Source organism: Onthophagus taurus, chromosome 3 (genome assembly GCF_036711975.1).
Source record: "Onthophagus taurus isolate NC chromosome 3, IU_Otau_3.0, whole genome shotgun sequence".
NCBI classification, from domain to species: domain Eukaryota; kingdom Metazoa; phylum Arthropoda; class Insecta; order Coleoptera; family Scarabaeidae; genus Onthophagus; species Onthophagus taurus.
Window position 1 is genome coordinate 25,336,311 of NC_091968.1, and position 11,595 is coordinate 25,347,905.

The following is an 11,595-nucleotide window of genomic DNA, read 5'->3' on the forward strand; positions in this document are numbered from 1 at the left end:
AATTGAATTAGGATACGTTCGAAAACGTCAAAATTAAAAAAAAATTGACTTTATTTATTGGAGTTAAGAAACGATTTATATTACAAATTGAAGATAAAAAATACTATTTTGTATATCATATAAAAATTGCTGAGTTAATAATAAAAATTTGTTAAGAAAAAGTTTTTAGAAGAAATTGAACGGAATTAGGATACGTGCGAAAACGTCAAAATTTAAAAAATCTTATTGACTTTATTTATTGGAATTAAGAAACGATTTATATCACAAATTGAAGATAAAAGACGATATTTTAAGGTATGATATAAAAATTGTCGTGTTAATGATAAAATTTGTAAAAAAAAATTCTTTAAAAAGAGTTAAGTTGAATTAGGTTATGTTTGAAACGTCAAAATTGTGATTTAGTGTACAATCACAAAGGATTGATTCTACGTTATTCACTATCACTTACATTCACAACCTCGCCATAATCGCTGAAAAATTCTTCATCATCACATAGGTCAAAATGATTTTCATTGAGACTTTTATTATCGCTGTCATAAAACGAACTCAATCCAGACATTTTAGGTTAGTTTAGCTGTCACTTATAAACTATCGATAAGTTAGCGACAATTGACAAGATGAACATGGAATTTTTATGACTTTTTACATCTTTCGTTAGTTCTAGATTATTTTAGATGAGATTCTAGGTCTATGCTAGTGTAGTTCTAGTTTTAGTCGTTATTCAGAGTCTTCGGAAAGGAATTAAATTGAATTAGGATCCGTTCGAAAACGTCAAAATTAAAAAAAAATCATTGACTTTATTTATTGGAGTTAAGAAACGATTTATATTACAAATTGAAGATAAAAGATGCTATTTCGTATATCATATAAAAATTGCTGCATTAATAATAAAAATTTGTAGAAGAAATTAAGTGGAATTAGGATACGTGCGAAAACGTTAAAATTTAAAAAATCTCATTGACTTTATTTATTGGAATTAAGAAACGATTTATATCACAAATTGAAGATAAAAGACGATATTTTAAGGTATGATATAAAAATTGTCGTGTTAATGATTAAAATTTGTAAAAAAAAGTTTTTTAAAAAGGGGTAAGTTGAATTAGGTTATGTTTGAAACGTCAAAATTGCGATTTAGTGTACAGTGACAAAGGATTGATTCTGGGTAACTATCATTTACAAAATATCTTAAAAAACTTTCTAGTTCTAGGTCTAGTGTTAACTCTAGTTTTACATTAGTACTAATACAAGAACTAGAATCATTCAGGTTTAGCCGTCTTGAGAGACGTGCGGCTAAACCCGAATGTTTCTAGTTCTAGGTGTAGTGTTAGTTCTAGTTTTACACTTGCTGTGTCACTAGAACTAACACTAGACCTAGAACTAGAAACATTTGGGTTTAGCCGAACGTCTCTTAAGACGGCTAAAGCCGAATGCTTTTAGTTGTAGGTCTAGTGTTAGTTCTAATTTTAATTGTAATTCAACACTAAATTGTTGAATACGTTTTAAGAGACGTATGTCTAAATCTAAATCTATGTGTGCAGCCAAAATTTACATAATAGATACTCAGAAAGTCTTTGATAGATAAACACATCTAGAATTGTCATTTTCCTTCAATGTGTTTATGGAGGTAGAAATTTTTTAAAATACATTATGGTAATGCTAAAACCGTGACAAATCACCTGGATCAAGCTCAAGAACTCAAACTGATTATGATCGATTGCGTCGACAAGTCCAAAAACCCCTCATTTTGATTTATTACAATAAAAACGTTCGATTTCACAATTAGCCGTAATATTTCCAAATTTACTTATTACCGTAACCATCTTCGTTAACGAACAAGAATTAAGGGAATTAACTGAAACTAACTTCCTCTAGATTTCCTACCTTAGAATTCAACCCCGGATCACCTTTACCCGACTTTAAGAAGGGTTTCTTAATTACATTAGCATTTTATGTAGGATTTTCGACGTTTTGGGAATATTAACTATTCCTTTAAATTTATATTTTAAATATTATCATGTTACATATATTAAATTGCCATTTAATCGTGTAATTTGATTCCGAGAGGTGCCATTTAATTCCATCAAGTCCTTTTTTATTTGACGACGGAACGTTTAACGGGAGAGGGTCGAAACCATCAACCGTTATTGTAGTTTATTATGCGTTTTTAAAGGTCGCTCGGCGTATGTTATACGAGATGGTTATCTCTTTTTTATTTTGATCGTCTACCGGGTGTTCATGTTGTCGACGTGCCCTTTTATAAACATGTTTAAACGTATTAATTTTATTTCTTTTATCTGATTCATATCAAAATTCTTAATCCAATTTTTTGTTTTTACAGTACTCTATATTTATACATAGTATTATAGTTCAAAATGGAACTAATTTGGTCACGTGATTCTATTTAGTCATCAACAAATAGAAGCCCAAGTAAATTTCTCTCATGGTTCCATTCGTTTGAGCTTTTGGATTGTTATGGGGTGGTTTAACAACCCGCAAATATCTCGTTTGAAGTGGCCCCCTTTGCTCTTCATCACTCTGAATGGTGTAGGAATAGAATTCAACCACTTTCTCTGGCGGAAAGCTCCCCGAGCTTGTTTGCTCTTGGTCTCCATCGACCAAACATCATTAAATTTGTATGGGTTCGTACTCGGAAGATCATCAATTAGTTCGAAAGAGAGGTGTAGGTAAACTTTATCTCAGTTTTATTATTTATTTTCTTCGGACTTTATTTCTCGTGGAAAATGTCACCGAGTACCTGTCAATCATTTATTGTGCCGTGCACCCAAACAAAAAGTTTTGAGGAAAAACCGTACTTGAATATCTCTATTCATTTTTGAAATAAAAATTGTTAAAGTCAATTTGAATTTTTGTCGATTAAGAATTGTTGCATGATTTTAAAAAAATCGTGAAAAATCGAATTCTTAAGATATTTTCATGAAATACTAGGTATGTTTAGAGGAAAGCATGTACTTTTACATGAACAAAACCGTACTTGAATATCTCTATTTGTTTTTGAGATAAAAACTGTTAAAGTGAATTTGAGTTTTTGTCGATTAAGAATTGTTGCATGATTTTAAAAAAATCGTGAAAAATCGAATTCTTAAGATATTTTCATGAAATACTAGGTGTATTTAGAGGAAAGCATGTACTTTTACACGAACAAAACCGTACTTGAATATCTCTATTCGTTTTTGAGATAAAAACTGTTAAAGTCAATTTGAATTTTTGTCGATTAAGAATTGTTGCATGATTTTAAAAAAATCGTGAAAAATCGAATTCTTAAGATATTTTGATGAAATACTAGGTATATTTAGAGGAAAGCATGTACTTTTACATGAACAAAACCGTACTTGAATATCTCTATTCCTTTTTGAGATAAAAATTGTTAAAGTCAATTTGAATTTTTGTCGATTAAGAATTGTTGCTTGATTTTAAAAAAATCGTGAAAAATCGAATTCTTAAGATATTTTCATGAAATACTAGGTATATTTAGAGGAAAGTATGTGCTTTTACATGAACAAAACCGTACTTGAATATCTCTATTCATTCTTGAGATAAAAATTGTTAAAGTCAATTTGAATTTTTGTCGATTAAGAATTGTTGCATGATTTTGAAAAAATCGTAAAAAATCGAATTCTTAAGATATTTTCATGAAATACTAGGTATATTTAGAGGAAAGCATGTACTTTTACATGAACAAAACCGTACTTGAATATCTCTATTCGTTTTTGAGATAAAAATTGTTAAAGTCAATTTGAATTTTTGTCGATTAAGAATTGTTGCATGATTTTGAAAAAATCGTAAAAAATCGAATTCTTAAGATATTTTCATGAAATACTAGGTATATTTAGAGGAAAGCATGTACTTTTACACGAACAAAACCGTACTTGAATATCTCTATTCATTTTTGAGATAAAAATTGGTAAAGTCAATTTGAATTTTTGTCGATTAAGAATTGTTGCATGATTTTAAAAAAATCGTGAAAAATCGAATTCTTAAGATATTTTCATGAAATACTAGGTATATTTAGAGGAAAGCATGTACTTTTATATGAACAAAACCGTACTTGAATATCTCTATTCGTTTTTGAGATAAAAACTGTTAAAGTCAATTTGAATTTTGGTCGATTAAGAATTGTTGCATGATTTTAAAAAAATCGTGAAAAATCGAATTCTTAAGATATTTTCATGAAATACTAGGTATATTTAGAGGAAAGCATGTACTTTTACATGAACAAAACCGTACTTGAATATCTCTATTCATTTTTGAGATAAAAATTGTTAAAATCAATTTGAATTTTTGTCGATTAAGAATTGTTGCATGATTTTGAAAAAATCGTGAAAAATCGAATTCTTAAGATATTTTCATGAAATACAAGGTATATTTAGAGGAAAGCATGTACTTTTACATGACCAAAACCGTACTTGAATATCTCTATTCGTTTTTGAGATAAAAATTGTTAAAGTTAATTTGAATTTTTGTCGATTAAGAATTTTAGCATGATTTTAAAAAAATCGTGAAAAATCGAATTCTTAAGATATTTTGATGAAATATTAGGTATATTTAGAGGAAAGCATGTACTTTTACACGAACAAAACCGTACTTGAATATCTCTATTCATTTTTGAGATAAAAATTGTTAAAGTCAATTTGAATTTTTGTCGATTAAGAATTGTTGCATGATTTTAAAAAAATCGTGAAAAATCGAATTCTTAAGATATTTTCATGAAATACTAGGTACATTTAGAGAAAAGCATGTACTTTTACATGACCAAAACCGTACTTGAATATCTCTATTCGTTTTTGAGATAAAAACTGTTAAAGTCAATATGAATTTTTGTCGATTAAGAATTGGTGCATGATTTTAAATAAAACGTGAAAAATCGAATTCTTAAGATATTTTCATGAAATACTAGGTATATTTAGAGGAAAGCGTGTACTTTTACATGAACAAAACCGTACTTGAATATCTCTATTCATTTTTGAGATAAAAATCGTGAAAGTCAATTTGAATTTTTGTCGATTAAGAATTGGTGCATGATTTTAAAAAATCGTGAAAAATCGAATTCTTAAGATATTTTGATGAAATATTAGGTATATTTAGAGGAAAGCGTGTACTTTTACATGACCAAAGCTGTACTTGAATATCCCTATTCATTTTTGAGCTAAAAATTGTTAAAGTCAAGTTGAATTTTTGTCGATTAAGAATTTGTGCATGATTTTAAAAAATCGTGAAAAATCGAATTCTTAAGATATTTTCATGAAATACTAGGTATATTTAGAGGAAAGCGTGTACTTTTACATGAACAAAACCGTACTTGAATATCTCTATTCATTTTTGAGATAAAAATCGTGAAAGTCAATTTGAATTTTTGTCGATTAAGAATTGGTGCATGATTTTAAAAAATCGTGAAAAATCGAATTCTTAAGATATTTTGATGAAATATTAGGTATATTTAGAGGAAAGCGTGTACTTTTACATGACCAAAGCTGTACTTGAATATCCCTATTCATTTTTGAGCTAAAAATTGTTAAAGTCAAGTTGAATTTTTGTCGATTAAGAATTGGTGCATGATTTTAAAAAATCGTGAAAAATCGAATTCTTAAGATATTTTGATGAAATATTAGGTATATTTAGAGGAAAGCCTGTACTTTTACATGACCGAAACCGTACTTTAATATCTCTATTCCTTTTTGAGTTAAAAATTGTTAAAGTCAGTTTGAATTTTTGTCGATTAAGAATTGTTGCATGATTTTAAAAAAATCGTGAAAAATCGAATTCTTAAGATATTTTCATGAAATACTAGTTATATTTAGAGCAAAGCATGTGCTTTTACATGACCAAATCCGTACTTGAATATCTCTATTCATTTTTGAGATAAAAGCTGTTAAAGTCAATTTGAATTTTTGTCGATTAAGAATTTTAGCATGATTTTAAAAAAATCGTGAAAAATCGAATTCTTAAGATATTTTCATGAAATACTAGGTATATTTAGAGTAAAGCATGTACTTTTACATCTACAAAACCGTACATGAATATCTCTATTCATTTTTGAAATAAAAACTGTTAAAGTCAATTTGAATTTTTGTCGATTAAGAATTGTTGCATGATTTTAAAAAAATCGTGAAAAATCGAATTCTTAAGATATTTTCATGAAATACTAGGCATATTTAGAGTAAAGCATGTACTTTTACATGAACAAAACCGTACTTGAATATCTCTATTCATTTTTGAGATAAAAACTATTAAAGTCAATTTGAATTTTTATCGATTAAGAATTGTTGCATGATTTTAAAAAAATCATGAAAAATCGAATTCTTAAGATATTTTGATGAAATACTAGGTATATTTAGAGCAAAGCATGTACTTTTACATGAACGAAACCGTACTTGAATATCTCTATTCATTTTTGAGATAAAAATTGGTAAAGTCAATTTGAATTTTTGTGAATTAAGAATTGTTACATGATTTTAAAAAAATCGTGAAAAATCGAATTCTTAAGATATTTTCATGAAATACTAGGTATATTTAGAGGAAAGCATGTACTTTTACATGAACAAAACCGTACTTGAATATCTCTATTCGTTTTTGAGATAAAAATTGTTAAAGTCAATTTGAATTTTTGTCGATTAAGAATTGTTGCATGATTTTTAAAAAATCTTAAATAATCGACTTCTTAAGATATTTTCATGAAATACTAGGTATATTTAGAAGAAAGCATGTACTTTTACATGAACAAAATCATACTTGAATATCTCTATTCGTTTTTGAGATAAAAATTGGTAAAGTCAATTTGAATTTTTGTCGATTAAGAATTTTAGCATGATTTTAAAAAAATCGTGAAAAATCGAATTCTTAAGATATTTTGATGAAATATTAGGTATATTTAGAGGAAAGCATGTACTTTTACACGAACAAAACCGTACTTGAATATCTCTATTCATTTTTGAGATAAAAATTGTTAAAGTCAATTTGAATTTTTGTCGATTAAGAATTGTTGCATGATTTTAAAAAAATCGTGAAAAATCGAATTCTTAAGATATTTTCATGAAATACTAGTTATATTTAGAGCAAAGCATGTACTTTTACATGACCAAAACCGTACTTGAATATCTCTATTCATTTTTGAGATAAAAGCTGTTAAAGTCAATTTGAATTTTTGTCGATTAAGAATTTTAGCATGATTTTCAAAAAATCGTGAAAAATCGAATTCTTAAGATATTTTCATGAAATACTAGGTATATTTAGAAGAAAGCATGTACTTTTACATGAACAAAACCGTACTTGAATATCTCTATTCATTTTTGAGATAAAAATTGTTAAAATCAATTTGAATTTTTGTCGATTAAGAATTGTTGCATGATTTTAAAAAAATCGTGAAAAATCGAATTCTTAAGATATTTTCATGAAATACTAGGTGTATTTAGAGGAAAGCATGTACTTTTACATGAACAAAACCGTACTTGAATATCTCTATTCATTTTTGAGATAAAAATTGGTAAAGTCAATTTGTATTTTTGTCGATTAAGAATTGTTGCATGATTTTAAAAAAATCGTGAAAAATCGAATTCTTAAGATATTTTGATGAAATATTAGGTATATTTAGAGGAAAGCATGTACTTTTACACGAACAAAACCGTACTTGAATATCTTTATTCGTTTTTGAGATACAAATTGTTAAAGTCAATTTCAATTTTTGTGAATTAAGAATAGTTGCATGATTTTAAAAAAATCGTGAAAAATCGAATTCTTAAGATATTTTCATGAAATACTAGGTGTATTTAGAGGAAAGCATGTACTTTTACATAGCCAAAACCGTACTTGAATATCCCTATTCATTTTTGAGATAAAAATTGTTAAAGTCAATTTGAATTTTTGTCGATTAAGAATTTTAGCATGATTTTAAAAAAATCGTGAAAAATCGAATTCTTAAGATATTTTGATGAAATATTAGGTATATTTAGAGGAAAGCATGTACTTTTACATGAACAAAACCGTACTTGAATATCTCTATTTGTTTTTGAGATAAAAACTGTTAAAGTGAATTTGAATTTTTGTCGATTAAGAATTTTAGCATGATTTTAAAAAAATCGTGAAAAATCGAATTCTTAAGATATTTTCATGAAATACTAGGTATATTTAGAGGAAAGCATGTACTTTTACATGACCAAAACCGTACTTTAATATCTCTATTCATTTTTGAGATAAAAATTGTTAAAGTCAATTTGAATTTTTGTCGATTAAGAATTTTAGCATGATTTTAAAAAAATCGTGAAAAATCGAATTCTTAAGATATTTTCATGAAATACAAGGTATATTTAGAGGAAAGCATGTACTTTTACATGACCAAAACCGTACTTGAATATCTCTATTCGTTTTTGAGATAAAAATTGTTAAAGTTAATTTGAATTTTTGTCGATTAAGAATTTTAGCATGATTTTAAAAAAATCGTAAAAAATCGAATTCTTAAGATATTTTGATGAAATACTAGGTATATTTAGAGTAAAGCATGTACTTTTACATGAACAAAACCGTACTTGAATATCTCTATTCGTTTTTGAGATAAAAATTGTTAAAATCAATTTGAATTTTTGTCGATTAAGAATTGTTGCATGATTTTAAAAAAATCGTGAAAAATCGAATTCTTAAGATATTTTGATGAAATATTAGGTATATTTAGAGGAAAGCATGTACTTTTACACGAACAAAACCGTACTTGAATATCTCTATTCATTTTTGAGATAAAAATTGTTAAAGTCAATTTGAATTTTTGTCGATTAAGAATTTTAGCATGATTTAAAAAAAAATCATGAAAAATTGAGTTCTTAAGATATTTTCATGAAATACTAGGTATATTTAGAGGAAAGCATGTACTTTTACACGAACAAAACCGTACTTGAATATCTCTATTCATTTTTGAGATAAAAATTGTTAAAGTCAATTTGAATTTTTGTCGATTAAGAATTGTTGCATGATTTTAAAAAAATCGTGAAAAATCGAATTCTTAAGATATTTTCATGAAATACTAGGTATATTTAGAGGAAAGCATATACTTTTACATGAACAAAACCGTACTTGAATAACTCTATTCATTTTTGAGATAAAAACTGTTAAAATTAATTTGAATTTTTGTCGATTAACAAATTTAGCATGATTTTAAAAAAATCATGAAAAATCGAATTCTTAAGATATTTTCATGAAATACTAGGTATATTTAGAAGAAAGCATGTACTTTTACACAACAAAACCGTACTTGAATATCTCTATTCATTTTTGAGATAAAAATTGTTAAAGTCAATTTGAATTTTTGTCGATTAAGAATTTTAGCATGATTTAAAAAAAAATCGAGTTCTTAATTCTTTTTTGTTTTATTATTTATTTTCTTTGGACTTTATTTCTGGTAGAAAATGTCGTCGAGTACCTGTCAATCATTTTTTTGTGCCATGCACCCAAACAAAAAGTTTTGAGTAACGTCTCCCTTGATGGGTCTTTTTAACCATTCGATGACGAAAGGTACATATGTCGCCCGGTTCATTCAAACGTGTAATTATTTATTGCGGCGTATCAATCCATCATGTGAGAGTATTTAATAAGGTTCTGCCTTCTCAGGTACCCTACTAAACTACAAAAAGAGTCATTTGTCACCCGGTAAATCATTGTTTACAACTATGATTATTTTTCTTTTTACTCTCACGAATAAACGTTATAAACCTACCCAACCCCATTGAGTAACGAAATCAATGGATTGGGTTGGAGGAGAAACAAACTAGTTTGATTAATCCCGTTCTCGTTTATGATGATGAAAAAGTGAGGTTTCCCGATGGGGAATTGCGCCTCCTCAAATCGAAAATCGATTCGGACTCTGTTCAATTATCCCGGCGGGATCGAAAAATCGCTGTCCTTTTTGGAAAAGCAGAGATCCCAACATAGTGGTTCACTTTTTCGGCCCGATTGACTTTTCAACAATGATAATTAGAACATTAATTGCGATATAGCGTGCTTTCGCTTTAAAAACGACGTCCGATCTAATCGCATTTCAAACGTAAATTTAGTGGAAACGATGCACGAGAGCTTCATCATTTACATAACACCCGTTTATTTTTTTTATGATTTTGTTAAAATGAGATATCATTAATATTATTTTTTTTTAGATAATCTTATGCTCTATGGAAATACGAGAGATCGTTTAACGCAGTCAGATCTGCGCAATGTTTACACATCAGTCAAAGTTGCATAGAGGGGCTTAAACACACATATGTTCCATATTCACCCTCGTCCGGACACCCTCTACGGGTAATAGATTAATCTACCCTCGATATTGCCGATATTACACCACTTTATTAGGTCGTTAATTACATTCGGAGTAGTCAAGTATAAAATTTCACAGTAAACAAATAGGATTAAAGGTTTCAAACAACAAAAATATGTCGCTAAAAGCATTTTTAATTAACTTATTTATAAAGAGGAGAAAGATTAAACGAAATTTCTAAATGACCATCAAGTTATAACTCTGAAAAGTATTCCGGATGGAGAATCTAATCTAATACTGCAGGTTACTTTCATGCAGAACTCTCTGAACTTTAAAAAAGCAGTCGGTTGCCCTATACCCTTTAAAGTTATTAACTTGTTGATAAATAATTTAAGAGATGTTTCCAATCGATTAGTATCATTTTGACAAAGAGCAAAAAAGTTTTCTGTATTTCCTGGTGACTTTAAAAAAGTTTCAAAAATCAACTTTAAGTCGTTTACACATCTTTTTAATCAATTAAAACCATTTTGATGTACACAATATACTAAAGTCAAAATGATTCATGTAAAAACTCATAAATGGGTAAGATATGGGCCTTCAAAGTTAAGAAATTTTCCTTAAATATTTTTAGTATGATTTGTCTTAGAAAGATAAAATTTGGAATCAACACGGAATTAATGCTGTACAGAGTGTTCACAAAAGTTCATTCCTTAAAACTATTTTTTCGAAAACTGCTATTAAAAGTTGACTTTTGCGTAGTACTTAGCGACCGTCAAAACGATAGTTTTTTGTCAACAGGACGTAAAAGTCTTTTACGTCCAGGACGCAAAAGACTTTTATCTACGACTGCTTGGATAAGTCATCATTACCGCACTCATTTGAGGTGATTGGAGTTACGTAATGAAGTTCATTACCGCACTGGTTTCATTACGTAACGCATTTTTAGCTTAATCAGAACAGACTTAATTTATTGAAACGAGCAACAATACAAAAGAAAAAGAGCTATCTACTTACAGAGAAACAATACTATTTATTATAAACATTAATTGTTATGTTTTTACATTTCAAAACACTTATTCCAGATGTTGTTGAAACTGACAATTCAAAATTGTCAACAATCATTTCAAAATATTTTTATAAATGTCAAATAGACTTTTCTAAAGAAATTGATTTTTTAGTAATTTTTAGCAGTCGTAGATAAAATGCTGTATATCACACGTGGGCTAGAGCATAATTACAGTACTCGTGTGATTACACGACTCGGTCTACGACCTCGTCGGCGTCGTGCAATTCTCCACACTCGTACTGTAATTATGTTTCTAGCCCACTTGGAATATAAATAACGA